This window comes from Balaenoptera physalus (genome assembly GCF_965194825.1).
Source record: "Balaenoptera physalus genome assembly, chromosome: 4".
Classification (NCBI taxonomy): Eukaryota; Metazoa; Chordata; class Mammalia; order Artiodactyla; family Balaenopteridae; genus Balaenoptera; species Balaenoptera physalus.
This window is the reverse complement of record NC_138891.1, coordinates 38,602,590-38,621,283: the sequence shown is the minus strand read 5'-3', so window position 1 is coordinate 38,621,283 and position 18,694 is coordinate 38,602,590. Positions and strand designations below refer to the sequence as shown.

At 39.3% G+C, this 18,694-nt stretch overlaps 1 protein-coding gene and 1 long non-coding RNA gene across 4 annotated transcripts in view; one reads left to right on the top strand and one right to left on the bottom strand.

Annotated features, from left to right (window-relative positions):
- The window catches only part of VEPH1 (ventricular zone expressed PH domain containing 1), a 298,073-nt gene that overhangs the window by 220,046 nt on the left and 59,333 nt on the right, over positions 1 to 18,694 (top strand). The gene's annotated exons all lie outside the window — the stretch shown is intronic.
- Positions 1 to 18,694, bottom strand: part of LOC309659751 — a 701,522-nt gene that overhangs the window by 628,055 nt on the left and 54,773 nt on the right. The gene's annotated exons all lie outside the window — the stretch shown is intronic.

Genomic DNA, 18,694 nt, shown 5'->3' with positions numbered 1-18,694 from the left:
AAAATCAGGGAGAGCTCTCCCCAGGCAGCGGAGTCTGCAGAAAGTAGCACAGGATTTGGGCATGGACACATGAGGATTTGAGTCCTACTTCTACCCAAACTGAATTACCAACCTGAGAAAATCACTCCTCTCTCATCTCTGGGTTGGGGATAATATTATCTATGGAGCACAGCTGTTATGAGGATTAAATGTCATGTAAAAGCCTCCAGCAGAGAACCTTTATCTTAATAGGTGCTTGGTAATAACACTCCATTTTTTTATCTACCACTGTGGAAAAAAGAAATCCTACCAATGAAATTATGATGCAATACCTTAATAACAGTCCAATGAGTAGTGTTTTACCAAAATGTCTTTTATCTATTCTGAGGGATTTAGCAATTTTTTTCTGACTTTAGGTACTTTGCATGTTATGTGATAGGTAATTCTATAGATTGGTATCTATTTCAGCAACACAGTGAAACATGGCTTTATTACGTGTTGATATCTTCCTTTCTTAGGCAAAACACTGGTGGTTGCTTTGCATGACCATACGGAACCGTGGTCATTACTCCAATGATGGCTCTTTGGTTCACTAATGTCACATTTCATCCCAATCCTCTATTTCTGCGCTTTTCTATGTACATGATAAATTTTTGTTACAAAGTCAAATCATATTATAATTTGTTAAGACATACTAAACAGCAGTTTACATACTAAACATGTAGTGTCAACCGTGTACACAATTCAATTGAAGTTACAACACAAAGAGCTGGGGCCAAGTTCAAGTGATACCTGGTCACAGTCATTCCTGGTGGATGACGATTGCAAAACACCACTGATTGTAAGACACATCCCAATTTCAGAACTGGTAAATAATTGGAGAAAAAAATGCAAATAAATGATCAAAAGTAAGTATTAATTTAAGGGTTCCACAGTATTCAAAACTGTATGTAAAAGTTTTGTGAACAGTAAATCATATGCAAATATAAGAAATTTTTAAATCTGTTAAAATGGTTAAAATGCCCCCAGTGCACCCATTCTCAAAGGTATGAGATCAGCCATTCCTGTGCATGCTTACCCTCTGTATTAGTCAGGGTTCTCCTTGTTCTATTCAGGTCCCCATAGATTGGATGAGACCCACCCACATTAGTGAGGGTGGATCTCTATTCAGTCTACTGATTCAAAGTGCTAATCTCTTCCAAATACACCTTCACAGACACACCCAGAAATAAGTTTTACCAGCTATCTGGGCATCCCTTAGGCCAGTCAAGTTGACATATAAAATTAACCACCACACCCTCTGTTTTGATGGAAATAAAAATAGCTAATGTCCACACAACAAGCCATGTGTCTGGTGCCTCTGTGTCTCCCTTCCTGTACTCTCCTTTATCCAAGTCCCCTGCCCTGGCAGGGAAGCTACATAGGGAATGGACTAAGGTGGCAGGGGTGAGGGTAGGGGCATGTGGTGTGTCTTTTATCCACTGTCACAGATTGGGGAGCATGGGGGTAAATTGGGATGGTGTCTGAAGAGGAATCCGTACCAAGAAGGAGGCGCATATCCAGATGAGTCCTAGAGGTCAGTCATGCCAGAGACAAGAGTAGGGAGGCAAGGCCTGGAGCCAAGTTGGAAGCTGGGGACCCAGGGAGGAGCAGAGGGAGGCGTAGAGCAGAGTAGGTAGAATGGATCCACTGTATGAACTGTAGCAGATCAGGACAAGCCCCAAGGCTGGGCTTTTCCAGGTACTTGCCTGGGTAAGGAAGCTTCTATTCAGTGCGCTTTGATGAGACAGGTTTCCACCTCCTCCTCTCTGTCCCTTCTATTACCAGGTTACACAAGTCCTTCCAGCCTTGTTCTTGGCAGGACAGGCCACCAGCTCCACTGGAGGCCTGAGCTCCTGGGTGCTGCCATGAGAACCCCAGCATCGCAGAGCAGTTTCCATATTGACATTCTTCTCATTCTACACCCCCAACGCAGCACATATTGAACTTGTCTACTTCAAAGAAAAAACTTTCTGGGGGTATGGGGAGGGGAGCCAGAAATCCTGGAACTTTCTTGTGCGTTATTCTGTAAGATGATAATCAGACACATTGTGTTTACATAATTCCTGATGCCTTTTTGAACAAACCTTTTTAAAGTTTTCGTCGAATAGAAAGAAAATACACTTCCTTTGTCTTTCAGTCAATAAAATGATTAGAATTCACTTTGGTACTGAGAACCTAGAAGAGTTATAAAATACTCAAATAATGTAAGAGTGGAAAGTACTCAAACAAATGACAAACTTATTTGTTAATAGGAATAACAAGTGCTCCATGAGACCTCACTGGAAACTTGGGAGGAGACAGATAATAGTAAATTCTAATTTTTCCTTTTTGAATTCTTTTAGAATTCTTTTCTTGCCTTGTTTTATTTTTTAACTATCAGTCCACTTATGTCAGGATAATACACATTTGTCAGTATAGTACACATTTATACATATATACATACACATATTCTTTTACACAGGAGTTGTGACAACAAAACAATGTTGACACGTAGTTTGTAGAAATCAGTCTTATTATGTCATTGTCTTAGATTTCCCCCTTGCTCTCTCTATCTATCTAATTAGGCCGGATTTCATGTAATCAGAAGAACTTCATGTGTGTTGCACTGTTCTTAACTGAGATTCACTTCTACACATCCGATAACGTCTGGGAGTATTCTATTCCTCTTAATTCAAAGCTATTGTAATATGGAGGAATTGTTCTAAACGTCTTTTCTGTTAAGAGAGAAAAGCAATGATCCTGTTTGCCCAAACTAGCTCATAAACACAAAAATCAGAGTAAGGCCCATCTTTTTAATTTAACCAAAACCACGGTTTGGAAATGTCTTCAGAGTAAAGCCCATCTTTTTAATTTAACCAAAACCACGGTTTGGAAATGTCTATCTTGAAAGATTAACCATGAAATATAATACTTAGGGTATGTGTGCTTTAAGTGCTGATTTGAGAACATTTTAATCAGGACTCACTAAAATATTTCATAGAGGGATATCTTAAGCTTTTCCACACAAACATCCCTCACCTATATATTCATGTTCTTGACATCACTATAATGTCCAGAAATCCTCCTGTTATATCAGCCTCAGGTGAATACAAATCAAATACTGCAGCCAATACTGTCATTGTGAGCTTCCAGTGTAAGGAAGTCACTGGCAGACTGTAAGACAGCCATGTAAACTAGGCCAAGTTCTTCCAAGAAAGGGGGCTCAGCATTTATCATTCAGTTAACAATATCATGGGGCGTTGGACTTAGAAGAACCTTAGAGCACGTAGGGTCCAACCTCCTCTGCCCCAACCACGGAGAAGTCCCTTCCTTGTCATCATTGGCAGGTGTCATTCCCAGCTGTTCAAACACTTCTAGGGACAGAGAATCCATTACTTTATCACCAGTCCACATGTTTTTTAAATTAATATTTTCTCATTATAAAAATAATATTTATTGTAGAAAATGCAGAAAACAAAAAAGGACTATTAAAATAAAATACAACAAAAATTTCCCATAATCCCAAAACCCAAAAGCATCCTATTATGTGATTCCTATTAGGTTACTCATCCTTTGGATTGTTTTTTGGAAAATTCTGCCTTTTGGTAATTTCTAACCTTTGGTCTTAATTCTCTTTCCTGCAGCCACACGAAATGTCTGCTTCCTCTTCCCCAAGACAACCCTTCAAGTTGTTGATTCAAGATATTCATCCAACAAACATGTATTGCACATCCAACATATGCCAGATACTATGCCAGGGCACTGACTAGTAAATTGTCCATGCCTTTAAGAAACTCAGTAAATAAGTACATATTTATCCAGTATGTAAAACAAAACAGAAAGCACCTCTTATGTGCAGGGCCTGTGCTAGGCATTGGGAACGCTGAGGTCATCAAGATATCCCAACCTTTGTGGAATTTATATTCTAGTAGAAGAGAAAGATGTTAAAGTCGTTTCTTAATTATGAAATTGCCATGTGACCAGTACTTCGTGAAAGCACAATGGATAGAGATCATGAAATGAGAGGGCTGACCTAGTTAGGAATTTAAGGACAGCTTCCTGGAGGACGAGTTTTCTGACCTGAGATCTGAAGGATGAACATGAGTTATTAGTCTGCAGAAGAGGTGAAGGAAAGGCAGACCAGAAAGAGTGATCACAGTGAGAGATGACCATGGGGAGAAGAAAGTCACAGCCCATTGGAGGTATCAAAAACAAGCCAGTGTGTCCAGAAAACAGCAGGGAGGAGAGGAAAACTGATGAGGGTGGTGAGACAGGGGATATGGGCAAGTCTTGCAGGCCCAGAGGGAGAGCTGTTGACAGGCTTAAAACAGGGTGACATGATTAGGTCAACAGTTTTATAAGTCCTCCAGCTGCTGTGTGGTGAATGGGTTGCTGGGAAAGCAAGAATAGACACTGGGAGAAAGACAGGGGGCTACTAAGATAGTACAGGCAAGAGATATAATAAGAGCTTGTAAGGTGGGAGTGGCACTGGAAATAGAAATGGAGAGCTAGAGAGATATTTTTGAAATAAAAATTACAGGACTTGGCAATAGATAGGAACCCACCCTCAGGATTCTGGCACCAGTGGATTGGTGGTGGCACTGTTCTATAAAGAGAACCCTCAAAAGGGGTCAGATTTGAGGACAAGTCTTGTCTGTGGAGGAGGGATTATGAGTGTGTGATGTTGGGAGCTTGGCAGAGAGAGAGAAGGAGGCAGCTGACTCTTTGGAGGAGGTAGCAAACCTTCCACCGAAGAGGTGATAACATTCCGGGCCTTGGAGAAGGAATCCAATTTTCTTCTACTATGGACCTGTTCTTTCACACTCTCACAGTAAAAGAAGAGAGAGCTCATTCTAGTCTTAGGGAACAGTGCATGCAAAGACTCAGGATCAAAGTTAAGTTAAGAGACAACATAACATAAGCAAGAATGAGGACAGAATCACCTAACCAGGTATCGAATCCGAGCCCCCTGCAGTTCTGGAAGTGTGGAGCCTTAACCACTGGACCGCCAGAGAAGTCCCCAGGGTCACTTATTTTTAACTACTTATTTTATTTGTGCCCTTGTTCCAAAAATAATTTATGATTTTTTAAAATTTTTATAGTAGATTTTAAAAATAAGTGTGATGGACACTGATTGTCCTAGTCTGTTCAGGCTGCTATAACAAATTACCCTAGACTGGGTAACGTATAAATAACAGCCATTTATTTCTCACAGTTCTGGAGGCTGGGAAAACCAAGACCAAGGTGCCAGCAGTTTCGGCATCTGGTGAGGTCCCGCTTCTGGTTCACAGACGGCCATCTTCCTGCTGTGTCCTCACATGGCAGGAGGGGTGAGGGAGCTCTCTGGGGTCTCTTTTATAAGGGCACTGATCCCATTCATGAGGGCTATGCCCTCATCACCTAATTACCTCCTAAATTAGGTCCCATCTCCAAACACCACCACTTCGAAGACGATGTTTCAACACATGAATTTTAGGGGACACAAACATTCAGACTGATGCATTACCAAGGCCCTTCTCCAGTGAAGAACTTGGTGCCCCAGCACAAATTTGAACAGCTCTGAGGGCCCATTCTACCTCCAGAGCTCCCCATGGGGTCAGCTGAGGCTACCACTGGGGCTGCGTTAAAGCTCAGCTTCTCCCCCTCCCCAATCTTGATTCTTCTCCACTCCCTCCCATAGGTGTTGATCCTAAGGATACTCCTTAGTAAACATCCTGCACCTTAAATTCTGTCTCAAGGTCTGCTTCCCAGAAAGTCCAACCAGACTGAGAGTAAGTAAAGGCATAGAGCAGAAAAAAGTCACCAGGATGACGTAAGCAGATGAAATGCATGCTGTGAGGTTCTACCCACTGCAAAAGGCAGGTAGGGTTTAGAGCTGACTCCACGCTTCCATGCAGCCAAATTTAGGAGAGGCATTCAATCAGATCCATGAGTCACAGTTTCCCAGACTAAAAATAAACCATTTGCCCAGAGGAAGAAAATATTCCCGATACTGAGACCCAAGAATTTTTTCCTGTGGGGCCTCCCCAAGAGAACCCTATAGCAACAATAGCCTCTATATCTCCCCGCTCAGGGCAGGAGCATGTTTCACGAGATGTGTAAGGGTACAAACACCCTCATGACTTCGTACATATGAACAATGTAATTTTCTTTATTACTTTATATTAGACTTAATTTATGTCGAGCCCTGGATCCCATTTCACCTGGTGAAAAAAATGTCATCTTAGTCGGTTCAGGGGAAACTCAGTCAATTAGGAGTAGTCGCCATTTATTCAGGTTCTTCCTAGTCCCCCTTCCGCACAGTATTCCCAAATGTATTATTTATGCAACAAGGTTCATATCCAAGGTTCTTCATGGTCATGAAATTTTTAACCTCAAAATCCTGACTTGAGAGACTTAAAACCCTATTTTCTCAAAGTATTATCTCTGCTCTGAGTCTCAGAAGTTTATTCTGAAATTCAAAGGCTGACAATTCACTGTTACTTCTAACTTCTTTTCACATCCCTTTTCTGAGGCAATGGATACCTCCTGAAGTCTCAATGAGGAGGTAGAGGTGGGAGGGGAGGGCAAAAATGGGTCTACAGGAGATCAAATGAATAACAAGAGATTTTTTTTAAAGCTTACTGGTTAATAGACTGTTATCATTTTTTCAAAATAATATTCTGCAGTGAAAACCAGTAGCACAACACTAGTATATAGAACAAATAAAAGTAATTTGGGTGAGGGGCTCAAACTATGTGCTGCAGACAGACAGCATGTGGTAAGATGTAATTAAGTCAGGGATGTATTTTTTTATTGAAGTATAGTTGATTTACAATGTTGTGTTAATCTCTGCTGAACAGCAAAGTGATTCAGTTGTACATACGTATACCTTCTTTTTTATATTCTTTTCCGTTATGGTTTATCACAGAATATTGAATTTAGTTCCCTGTACTATAAAGTAGAACCTTGTTGTTTATCCATTCTATATATAATAGTTTGCATCTGCCACCTCAAACTCCCAATCCATCCCTCCCCCATCCCCCTTCCCCCTTGGCAACCAGAAGTCTGTTCTCTGTGTCTGTGAGTCTGTTTCTGTTTCATAGATAGGTTCATTTGTGTCATATTTTAGATTCCACATACAAGTGATATCATACAGTATTTGTCTTTGTATCTGACTTATTTCACTTAGCATAATACCCTCCAAGTCCGTCCATGTTGCTGCAAGTGGCATTATTTCGTTCTTTTTTTGTGGCTGAGTAGCATTCCACTGTATATATGCACCACACCTTCTTTAAGGGATACATTTTAGAGTGGAGGAACGGATAGACTGCACAACTTTCAAGCAGCCTTTCACAATGATCCTCCAAGTGGAATTAGGATTCTCTATTATTTATTTACATAATATTGTAATAGGGAAGAACCTTTTGTATTCTATTACAAGTTAGTCACTAAAGGGATGTTGCCTATAAGCTTAAATTATACATAATGGCCCATCTCTGAGAACTCTGCCTCCCAGGTAATGAGCATTAAGCTAAAATACCTTTGTTTAGCTCACAGGAAACATCCTAACCGGCCCACCTGTGAATGACTGCAGAGAGGAAGAATTAACACACCCTCTGGAAGCTGACTGGAACCAGGAAATGTATGACTTTACTCCCTCCTCTTTTAGTATAAAAGAAGCCCAAATTCTTTTTATTTTGAGAGGGGAGGGGAAGGGGGAGGGGAGGGGAGGGGAGGGGGATAATTAAAGATGAGAGATGCATCTTATATTTATTTTATTCTGTCTTGGTATTATAGAAATGTATGATCACTGTGTATTATCAATGAATGAAAATGATAAATGAAACAAAACCAAACATGAATTTAGATTTAACAGTCCCCAGCTTTGACAAAGATCCAACATCTAGTCTTTGAAATAAAAAGAGAGTAATGGAGCATGGTCAGATGCAACAGGATAAAACAGTTTATAGAGAGGCATATTTGAGAGTTAAATTCCATGAAGAAGCCTGAATTCTAACACAGGCAAAATGGCTCTTTGGGCACACGAGTCCACCATCTTCTCAGTTTCCTGGCTTTCCAAATAAAGTCACTGTTCCTTGCCCCAGCGACTCATCTCTCAGTTTATTGGCCCGTTGTGTGACAAGCAGTACAAGCTTGGGCTCAGTAACAAATTTTGATGAGCCATCCAGGAGCCTTGCTGCTCGTGGCCAGCTGGTCCCAGTTGGGGAATTTTGGAGGTAGGCCTAGCACCTGCCAGGACCACTTGTCCTGAGGGTCTTCTCTTCAAAGTTCCTCCAAGCAGCACCGGCTGCCCCAGCACTTGGCAGTTAGAGCAAGGAATCGACATTTGGGAGCCGACAGACTCCATCCAGTAGGGTGAGTTGCTCCAGTGTATACAGCCGGAAACTTTATTTCCTCTCTGTTTGGGGCTTTTTCTCCGGAATAAGCCAATTTGTTTTGTTTTTGAGTGGGGTACCCTGTTGGAGAGAGGAAAGAGTTGTTGGTCTTTTACCCGATTTGTGAACCAGTTCGTTTGTTTCTTTGGATGCTAGCATTTGTGTGTGCCGTTTGTGTTTTGTTTGTCTTGAATTTCTATCTTTAAAAATGGGGAATGTTTCAACTATCCCTAAAGAAAGTCCTCTAAGGTGCATTTGGGGTAAGGCATCTGATTACAGCTATGACCCCATGGGTAAGTGGAAGGTGATATTTTATTGTAACAATGTATGGCCTCAGTACCTGTTAGGATCTCCACAGGGGGTTAGGCAGGGTTATCTCAGCACCCTGTGCACCATGTACTGCTACCCTTGCTGTGTTAATTACGTCATTTATGGTCTCCTGTGTCATTGGCATATGTAAAAACCCAAGACCAAACTTGAGGGTTTATTTAGGATTTTCTGTTTGTTCTTTGGGTTTTTCATTTTGTTTGGTACTGTTCCTCCATTTATAGCCAAATCAGTTTTGTGATACTTAAAACTTTTACTGATGTCAAATGGAGGAAAGGAACAGGAAAAAAAACTGTCTGTTCTTGTCCAAGAGTGGGGCATTCCGAGGAAGAAGAGAAAGGTTCCACTTGAAAAATCACCAAAAGCTATAAATAGAAACAGAAGTGTCTTTTCCATAAATATTCATTTAAAAGGGTTTAGCTATCTAGACGGATGACCTTGATTTAGCCCATCTGCCAGAAATCCAATATGAATCCAGCCTCTTTTGCAACTGATGGGTTTTACATTGTTGTACCCAGTTCATGGTTAAAACTTTGGAATGGGAACTATGAGGTCCCTGTGTTTGTTTTTGTGTTCGTACATGTGTTTATAGATGTGGCATTGTCAAAATTAATTTGTAAAAGAACTCTATTTAATTAGCTTAAAGGAAATTAAGTTCTTATATAAATACTCAAATATAAAAGAAACTGGCCAGAATGAGTTTCAGGTTCACGTGATCTAGGAACTATTCACTATTGAATTAATATCTGGTGTTACAGTTAGCGTAAGGTTGTTGGTTTGATACAGATACATCTTTAGAATCATCAACTTTAAGTATAATACTTTTATTATACCTAGGTTTACTAGAAATCAAATAAGACCTTATTATTCCTGTTACAAAAGCTTTTAATTAAATAAAATAGAGGTAAATGAAGTAAAGAGTTTTGGGTAAACTCTATGGGAATAATGTTTTAGGAATATCTATATAGAATAGTGTCTCTAGATTTTCATAACTTGAAACTAAACTAAGTTCTAAAATAAGATTGAACTTAATTAAGAAAATCTTAAAGGTAAAGTGGTAAAAAACATGAATTTGGTTCTCTAATAGGACAAAGTTTTCGTAAAATATTGAACTGCTTTTGGTAATTGTGAGTTTCTTTAAGTGATCTGTATTTGCCATTGAGATCTTTTATCATTGGTTAAAACTTTCTGATATTTTTGACAAACTTCCCAAAGATCAAGTTCTAAGTGAGGTTCATTTGGTCTCTGGCTAACTTTGGGGCTTTCTGGAGGGTTCCTGGAACACCTCACATTACTTGTTTTCTCTCCATCTGAGAGGGAGGAATATTAAACTCATTGGGCTTATTTGGTGTGTTGAACTGCATGGGAGGCATTATCAAATGAGCAGTGATAAAACTTCTTAGATTGTATCATATGAGTAAATGTTATTAATATACACATTCTAGAAATTATATGGAACTTCTAAAATTCTGGTATATCCTGGTAAGTGAAGCCAGTCATAATTTTACTAATTATCTTAAATTGTTTGTCACGGCGGTAATCAAGATTCTGTTCAATTGCATTGTAATCCCAGTTGGTTGATGCCAAAGCAAAAAGGCATCCTTTTAATGGTTAGATGATCAATTGCTAGCTATGGTTTTACAGTGGCTTTTGAATAACTCTATAGCTATTCTGTGAAGAAGCAGGGAAGAATGGTGAAATCCTTATGTGCAAGCATTTGTACTATTATCAGGAAACATAAGAAAAAGAAGGGAGTGAGAGTGAGGATATGTTGCTTCAAACCTTAACTCCTCTGGCTGAGCTAGCTGTTCCAGAGGCTCTGGCCATTATGCCAATATATCCACCCCTTCCACCACCTTCCATTCTTTTTTTTTTTTTTTTTCCAAATCAAAACCAAATTTATTTCACAAACCTAAATAAAGGGAAAGACATCCCATGTTCATGGATTAGAAAATTTAATATTGTCAAGATGGCAATACAACCCAAAGCAATCCACAGGTGTGCAATGCAATCCCTATCAAAATTCTAATGCTGCTTTTTTGTAGAAATGGAAATGCTGATCCTCAAATTCATACAGGATTTCAAGGGTTCCCAAACAGCCAAAAAATATAGAAAAATAATAAAACTGGAGGAGTCACACTCCCCACTCTCAAAACTTACTACAAAACTACAGTAATCAAAGCAGTGTGGATGAATATGTAGATCAGTGGAATAGACATAAGATTCCAGAAATAAAACCATACATATATGGTCAACTGATTTTTTTTAACATCTTTATTAGAGTATAATTGCTTTACAATGGTGTGTTAGTGAAAACCATAATTCAAAAAGAGTCATGTACCAAAATGTTCATTGCAGCTCTATTTACAATAGCCAGGACATGGAAGCAACCTAAGTGTCCATCGACAGATGAATGGATAAAGAAGATGTGGCACATATATACAATGGAATATTACTCAGCCATAAAAAGAAACGAAATCAAGTTATTTGTAGTGAGATGGATGGACCTAGAGTCTGTCATACAGAGTGAAGTAAGTCAGAAAGAGAAAAACAAATACCGTATGCTAACACATATATATGGAATCGAAGAAAAAAAAAAAAGGTCCTGAAGAACCTAGGGGCAAGACGGGAATAAAGACACAGACCTACTAGAGAATGGACTTGAGGATATGGGGAGGGAGAAGGGTAAGCTGGGACAAAGTGAGAGAGTGGCATGGACATATATACACTACCAAACATAAAATAGATAGCTAGTGGGAAGCAGCCGCATAGCACAGGAGATCAGCTCGGTGCTTTGTGACCACCTAGAGGGGTGGGATAGGGAGGGTGGGAGGGAGGGAGACGCAAGAGGGAAGAGATATGGGAACATATGTATATGTATAACTGATTTACTTTGTTATAAAGCAGAAACTAACACACCTTCCATTCTTATGCAGCCCCAATTCCTGACACTGAGGCTCAGGGCTTCCCCTCCTTATAGGGATCGATTAGAAAATCCTGTGTTAGTTTCTGGGGCACAGGGACTTGGTCTGGTATCGCCATCTAAGACCCGACAGGGCACCCAATTTGGTTTCAGGACAGGGCAATTGCTCTTGTGCCATTATCTCATAGGGGGCGACCAGCCGGCTAGGTTTCTCAGACTTCTTTAGCTGGAAAGATCGCAACCCTCCTCACAGGGAGGATCCTCTACACCTGAAGCCCACTTGGTAGCACTCACAGCTGAACCAAACTGGGACCCTCGTAAGGGAAGAAGGCCCTTATTAGTGCATCTTGGCAGAGCTTTGAAAAGGAAAACCAAAGCAAAAGATTTTGAACAAAATTCAAGAAATTCAGCAAAACAAACAAAGACCTCTCTGAATTTTGGAAAGGATTTATCAGGCCTACAGACATCATACTAATGCAGATCCCGAGGCCCCTGAAAATATTAGAGTGGTAAATTTGACCTTTTGGGGCAAAGTGCCTCGGGTATCAAGAGAAAGTTGCAAAAATTAGATGGGACATTTGGAATGAACCCTTCTCAACTGGTAGATGTTGCTTTTAAAGTACTGAACAGGGAACAGCAACAGAAGAAAGAAGATGCAAAATGAAATGCCACTTTTTTGGCAGCGGCATTGGATTCCCAGAGGCGAGTAACTGGAAGAGAGGTAAGCCCCCACTGGGGAAGGAACAATGTGCTTACTGTAAGGAGGAGGAACACTGGAAAACAGATTGCCTAGGCTAAAACAGAAGAGCAATAAAAGACGAGAGCCTCTCATGGTAGAAAGAGAGGAACCCTCTGAAGAGGCCCAGGGGCTCCCTTGGACCTGAGTGCCTAATTCTCCACAGAAGGATCTCCCTGGGTAAAACTGACAGTGGGGAATGAGCTGATTAACTTCCTGATAGACCCCACCCTGAAGTTTTTCACCAGAATAGCTTGACATCAGAGTCCCACCAGAACATGCTTTAAGCCTACAGATGGCACTCATGAAAACCCCAGAAAAGGAGACAGAGCTCTTTCCCCCAAGGTCTTGAAAAATAACCCAAAGACTGCTGTCAGACCTCCCCAGATGGGAACTCAACACAGAGGAACCTGTCCCACCAAGGACTGAAAAATAGACTTTACTCACATGCCTTGGACTGCAAGAAGTTTCCGATAACCTGCTAATGTTTGTGTGGACACTTTTTTAGGATGAGTGGAAGCATATCCCACCTGGACAGAAAATCTCTGAAGTGGTTAAAGCCCTCCTAGGGAAATTATCCCCTGATTTGGATGAAAGCATTAAAACTGCATTCATCCTGGAGACCACAATCAACAGGAAAAAACCAAGAAAATGAATTATACATTAAAAAGGAATGTAGCTAAATACATCAAGAGACTAATTTAACTTGGATTAAGGCCTCACCAGTTGCCCTGCTCTTGAGGTTGTCCCCCAAAATGAAAAAGCCATTATGGAAATTATGATTATTTTGGTGTCTGTTACCGCTAACTAAGCCCAGGCAGTTTGTTTTACATTTCAAATCCCTGGAAAGGACAGGCTTGGGGTGGCGGTGTCGAGTAAGATGAAAGTTCAAAGGCTGCTGAGGTTACAGTGATGGTAGCAGAGCAAAGTACTTCCACTTCAATTACAAAGTTCAAGAGGGCAAGGAGCCCCCCGAAGATGGAATTAAAACAGCAGATGCCACAGAGCTCTGGCTGCTGAGAATGCTGAAAACATGAAGCGACTAAATTGACTGTCTGGATTGCTGTGGGAGCAGACACTTTTGGTTTATACCTGCAAGGAGAGATGGAGAGATGCTTCCTGTAAATGAGAATGAATGACTTGAAGGTAATCTATTTAAATAGTGAGCTTGAGTCGTCCTTACCTCTAAGGAAAACAAGCAGCCCCGTATAGCTGAATATCTTTTTGGTGTTATGAGAGAGAATGACACCATTACTGTGAAGTTAGTCCCTGACTTTACAGGTGTACCTGTTTTATTGCACTTCACCTTATTGTGCTTCGCAAATACTGCCTTTCTTTATAAATTGAAGGTCTGTGGCAACCCTGCATCAAGCAAGTCATTTTTTCAACAGCATTTGCTTGCTTCCTGACTTTGTCCCATTTTGGTAATTCTTGCAGTATTTCAGACTTTTTCATTATTATATTTGTAATGGTGATCTGTGATCAGTGATCTTTGTTACTACTGTAATTGTTTGGGGGCACTACAAACTGTGCCCGTATCAGATGCAAACTTAATTGATAAATGTTGTTTGTGTTCTGACTGCTCTGCTGACCAGCCTTTCCCCATCTCTCTCCCTCTCCTTGGGGCTCCCTATTCCCTGAGACACAATAATATTGAAATTCAGCCAACTGTAACCCTACAGTGGCCTCTAAGTGTTCAAGTGAAAGAGTCACACATCTCTCACTGTAAATCAAACACTAAAAATGACTAAGCTTAGTGAGGAAGGCACGTCAACAGCTGAGGCAGGCCAAAAGCTAGGCCTCTTGCACCAGTTAGCCAAGTTGTAAATGCAAAGGAAAAGTTCTTGAAGGAAATTAAAAGTGCTACTCCAGTGAACACATGAATGATAAGAAAGAAAAACAGCCTCATTGCTGATATGGAGAAAGTAGTAATGGTCTGGACAGAAGATCACACCAACCACAACATTCCCTTAAGCCAAACCTAACCCAGAGCAAGGCCCTAATTCTCTTCAATTCTGTGAAGGCTGAGAGAGATCAAGAAGCTGCAGAAGAAATCTAACAGAGGTTGGTTAATGAGGTTTAAGGAAAGAAGCCATCTCCACAACATAAAAGTACAGGGTGAAGCAGCAAGTGCTGAACGGAAGTGGCTACGCTAAACAACAGATCTTCAGTGTAAACAAAACAGCCTTATGTAGGAAAGAGATGCCATCTAGGACTTTCATAGCTTGAGAGGAGAAATCAATGCCTGGCTTCAAAGCTTCAAAGGACAGGCTGACTCTCTTGTTAGGGGCTAATGCAGCTGGTGATTTTAAATTGAAGCCAGGGCTCATTTACCATTCTGAAAATCCTAGGGCCCTTAAGAATTATGCTAAATCTACTCTGCCTCTGCTCTATAAATGGAAAAATAAAGCCTAGATGACAGCACATCTGTTAACAGCATGATTTACTGAATATTTTAATCCCACTGTTGAGGCTTACTGCTCAGAAAAAAAAACCCTGTCAAAATATTACTTCTCACTGATAACGCACCTGGTCACCCATGAGCTCTGATGGAGATGTACAATGAGATTTATTCATGCTTGCAAACACAACATCCATTCTGCAGCCCATGAATCAAGGAATAATTTTGGCTTTCAAGACTTATTAGTTAAAAAATACATTTTATAGTGCTATAGTTGCCATAGATAGTGATTCCTCTGATGGATCTGAGCAAAGCTAATTGAAAACCTTCTGGAAAAGATTAATCATTTTACATGCCATTAAGAACATTCATGATTCATGGGAAGAGGTCATAATAACAATATTAACAGGAGTTTGGAAGAAGTTTATTCCAACCCTCATGGATGACTTTGAGGGGATCAAGCCTTCAGGGGAGGAAGTAACTGCAGATGTGGTGGAAATAGCAAGAGAACTAAAATTGGAAGTGAGACCTGAAGATGTGACTGAATTGCTGCAACCTCATGATAAAACTTTAATGGATGAGGAGTTTCTTCTTATGGATGAGCAAGGAAAGTGGTTTCTTGAGATGGAATGTACTCCCGGTGAAGGTGCTATGAAGATTGTTGAGATAACAACAAAAGTTTTAAAACATTACATAAACTTAGTTGATAAAGCAGCGGCAGGGTGTGAGAGGATTGACTCCCAATTCTGAAAGTCCTACTGTGGGTAAAATGCTATCGAACAGCATTGCAGGCTACAGAGCAATGGTTCATGAAAGGAAGAATCAATTGATGCATCAAACATCATTGTCTTATTTCAAGGAATCGTCACAGCCACCCACCCTTCAGCAGCCACCACCCTGATCAGTCAGCAACATCAACATCAAGGCAAGACCCTCCGCCAGCAAAAAGATTACAACTCGCTGAAGGCTCAGATGATGGTTAGCACTTCTTAGCAATAAAGTATTCCTTAGTTAAGGTGTGTACATTGTTTTTTTAGACTTCATGCGATTGCACACTCCGTAGACTACAGTATAGTGTAAATATAACTTTTTACATGCGTTGGGAAACCGAACATTTCTTGTGACTCACTTTATTGCAATATTCGTTTTGTTGTGGTGGTCTGGAATCAAACACGCAATATCTCTGAGCTATGCCTATATATCTGCATGCCGCAGTTTCAATAGTAATGTTTCACCTATACGACTGCTTAACTCCACAGCAAGTATTTGAAAGAATGTGATTGTAGGTAGGCTATTATTTATTATGAAATTATTCAAAATAGGAAGACCTATAAAGAATAATAAAATGAACCTCTTAACAACCACTACTTATGAAGAAAGCATTACAAATGGATTTGAAACTCTCTATGTATCTCCTCTCGAAATGTAATTTATTCCCTACCTTACACAGGTAACTTCTGTCCTGAATTTGGTAATTATCATTCCAATTCATTTCTACACATGTTTACTACATATATATATATAATCATAGCATTGTTTTATACTCTGTATATTTAAACTTTACATAAATGGTGTGATACTGCATGAATCTTTCTCTATTTTTAAGTCTCACGTTTGTGAGACTTATCTATCTTGATATATTTATCTCTAGTCGATTTTCAGTGCTATATATTATTCCCTTGCATATTGTTTCACTTTTTTATCCTTCTTCTGGGTGATGGTTGTTTCTGGTCTTTGCAATGACAAAAAATATGAAAATATTGAGTTTTTGTGTGCAAAGTCAAATGTTTATTTGGCTGATGATTCTCAAAGTATGGTCCATAGACCCCTGATGGGCCCAAGACCCTTTCAGGCAATGCATGAGGTCAAAACCATTTTCATAATAACACAGAGATATAATTACCTTTTCCATTGTGTTGAGATTTGCTGGTGTAAAAGCAATGGTAGGCAACATGACTGGCACCTTACACAAACCAAGGCAGTGGCACCACTAGCAGTCATTGTATTCTTTACTACTGTACACTAGGGGTTTAAAAAAAACCACTTAAGAATATTAGTTTATTAAATGTCAACTCTTACACCCTCATCTATTTAATGTTCTGTATGTCACAAGTAAGCACAAAGTACTTCTGTTGTGTGTGCGAGTGCAATAGTGTCTCAAGGAAAAGCACTTGTACAATTGAGTTGCAAAATTAACCATAATTTTTCTTCGTAGAATATTTTTTATTTGAAAGAAAACTGGCAGACAAACTGTGATTATTTCAGTCTTAGGCATTGGACAGACATTTTATCAAAATTAATGACATGAGTTTTCCAAATGACAATGAAAACACGACGACTCAACACCTATGGGATACAGCAAAAGCAGTTCTAAGAGGGAAGTTTCCAAATTCTCCAAAATCATTATCAATTTAAACTCTCATTTGCAGTATATGAGGATGTCCATTGCTCACATCCTTCTCAGAATCCTGGAATTGTTTCAGACTTAAAGTTTTGCTATATCTAATAGGTGCCAAAGTGGTGATTGGGGAGACTATACACTTTCCATGTATTTATTGGCTCTACAGATTTTCTCTTCTTTGAAATTTCTGTTTACACTTTTTGCGCATTCCTCTATTAAGTTGTCTTTTCACATGAACTTTTAGGGACTCTTTACATTTTCCAGGCATGTATCCTAGCTGGTTTCTCTTTTTACACTTTTTAATTTTTAATATTTTTCTTTTATATAATGGATTTTATTAGAGATTACGTAAAGTGCACAATAGTTATGGGCAACATTGATGGAAAACTCCTTCTATAATTAATTTCCCATAGTACCAGTTGATTTATCATTACAAAAAAATCTATTCATGAACTTCCCTTGTTAAAATCTTTCACTGATTTTCATTGTATGACATCTAGGCCACCTGTTGTTGGATACCACTTATCTTTTCAGAATTCATTTCCCAGAATACTCTCCCAAGAAGCACATGGTTTAGTGCAGAATTTCCCAAACATTTTTGGTCACATAACACTCTTTATTTTTAAGTATTATAATGATAAAACACTAGCAGGGGCACAAAATCAAAGGCTCTCGAATTAAGGAGAGAAGTATAACTGATTTAATTATAGTAAAATATTATTGAAATTTGATGTATGATTTTATTTTTTAATTTTTATTTTATATTGGAGTATAGTTGATTTACAATGTTGTGTTAGTTTCAGCCATACAGCTAAGTGATTCAGTTATTCATGTACATATATCCATTCTTTTTCAGATTCTTTTCCCAGATAGGTTATAACAGAATAGTGAGTAGGGTTCCCTATGCCATATAGTAGGTCCTTGTTGATTATCTGTTTTATATATAGTAGTGTGTATATGTTAATCGCAAACTCCTGATTTATTCCTCCCCCCACGTTTCACCTTTGGTAATCATAAATTTGTTTTTGAAGTCTGTGAGTCTGTTTCTGTTTTGTAAATAAGTTCATTTGTATCAATTTTTTTAGATTCCACATACAAGTGATATATGATATTTGTCTTTCTCCTTCTGACTTATTTCACTTAGTATGGTAATCTCTAGGACCATCCACATTGCTGCAAATGGCATTATTTCATTCTTTTTTATGGCTGACTAATATTCCATTGTATATATGTGCCACATCTTCTTTATCCATTCCTCTGTCAATGGACATCTAGGTTGCTTCCATGTCTTAGCTATTGTAAATAGTGCTTCAGTGAACATTGGGGTGCTTATATCTTTTCAAATTATGGTTTTCTCTGGATATATGCCCAGGAATGGGATTGCTGGATCATATGGTAGCTCTGTTTTTAGTTTTTTAAGGAACCTTCATACTGTTCTCCATAGTGGTTGTGCAAATTTACATTCCCACCAACAATGTAGGAGGGTTCCCTTTTCTCCATATCTTCTCCAGCATTTATTATTTATAGA